The following is a 1,738-nucleotide window of genomic DNA, read 5'->3' as shown; positions in this document are numbered from 1 at the left end:
TTCTTCTTCTACACATATTCCCTTTGAGATCATGTTTAACTATCACTTCTGTGGGGATTACTTGTAAATCAATATTATAAAATCTTTGAATTTTGGAGTTGGAAAGGAATTTAGAAATTGAGTAGCTCAATCTTCCCAATCCATAGAACATAGTTGGTTAACAGACTTTTATAATTCAAAAGAACTTTAAAGATGAACTAGCTTAGGGACTTCCTGGGGGGTCCAGTGGTTAAGAATGTGTCTTGCAGCCTGGATGCAGGAGAGGAGTTGGGGGGAGAATAGATACACGTGTATGTATGGGTGAGTCCCTTTGCTGTTCATCTGAAACTATCACAGCATTGTTAATTGGCTAAATCCCAATATAAAATTAAAAGATTTTTTTTTTAAAAGAATCCACTGTGCAATGCAAGGGACGATCCCTGGTCAGGGAAATAAGATCCCATAAGCCACAGAGCAACGAAGCCCTCGAACCTCAAGGAAGACCACGACTGAGCTTAAGCACCACAATGAAGATCCTGCATGCAGCCACTAAGACAAGACTCAGCCAAAAAAAAAAAAAGATGAATTAGCTTAATTTACAAATTAGGACATTGAGGTCTCACAGAGATTAAACATTGCTCTTTCTACTTACCATATAATTCTGTGCAGTTCAAGACACATCTACTACTTCGTGCAAGACACTAGTGGGGAACATAAACTTGAACGAGATAGGGTTCCTTCTTTCAGGAACTCACTTCTAGCACACACATATATGACAAAAAATGTGGCAAGTCCTATAATGGAGAAAGAACATATTAATGGGCAACAGAGGACAGCAAAGCTTCAATGATGGCTATCTGTATATTTAACTATATGCATAGATTAAACTTTGAGAAGGGGATAGGGCACATTCTTCTTATTAGTTCTTGATGTGTGTATACGTTCCTTAATATCTGAGAATACAAACTCAGATGGATTAAGTAACTTGTCCAAGGTGACCCTGGTAATAAAAGGCAGGCCAGGTTTAGAATTGTGGTCTCCTAACTCAAACTCTAGTGCTCTTTCTCTCACATCTCAGTGTGTCTTCAACCCTTATTTCTCCTGAACTGTATTATCAACTGTTTGCTAGGCATTTGTAAATGAAGCTCTACTTCCTTGCTTTTCTTAGTAGAACAAGTATTTATCCAGTTGATATGGGTCAACACCTGTAGCTACATGCAACAACACACATAGCAACAACTGCAACACACCTCACACTTCTTCTGGCAAAAGGTCCTATTAATTTGTCCTTCAAAATGTCTCCTTTTGACACTGAATCTTTAGCTGCACAAGGCTCGCCACGGGCCTTCTGCATTCCCACTTGTGTTTGTTTCCCTTCCTTTGTTCACTGGCCTCAAGAACTTTCAGCTGAGTTTCTTCACCTTTAACACGGACCTAATAATACCTATCTCAGAGCGTTTCTGTGAAGATCAACTGTGTAGACATGCTCTGGAAACCAAGTGTAATAAAGGTAAGGCACTCCTGTCCCCCAGTCTACAATTGTGTATTGTATTTTATGGTGGTGGGTAGTGGTGGTGATCTCACTATCATTTATTAAATTATATTTTATACATACAAAAGAATAGTTGTTGCATGTGTGTTATAACATAAAATATAATGAATACCCACAAATCTACCATTTAACTCAATAATCAGAACATTACCAGCTATGTTTTTTTCCCCAGCCCATCCATAAACTCTTTCCAAGGTGAATTGGATG

The sequence above is a fragment of the Bison bison genome, unplaced genomic scaffold (genome assembly GCF_000754665.1).
Source record: "Bison bison bison isolate TAMUID 2011002044 unplaced genomic scaffold, Bison_UMD1.0 scf7180017864093, whole genome shotgun sequence".
In the NCBI taxonomy this organism is placed as follows: domain Eukaryota; kingdom Metazoa; phylum Chordata; class Mammalia; order Artiodactyla; family Bovidae; genus Bison; species Bison bison.
This window is presented reverse-complemented; position numbering follows the sequence as displayed.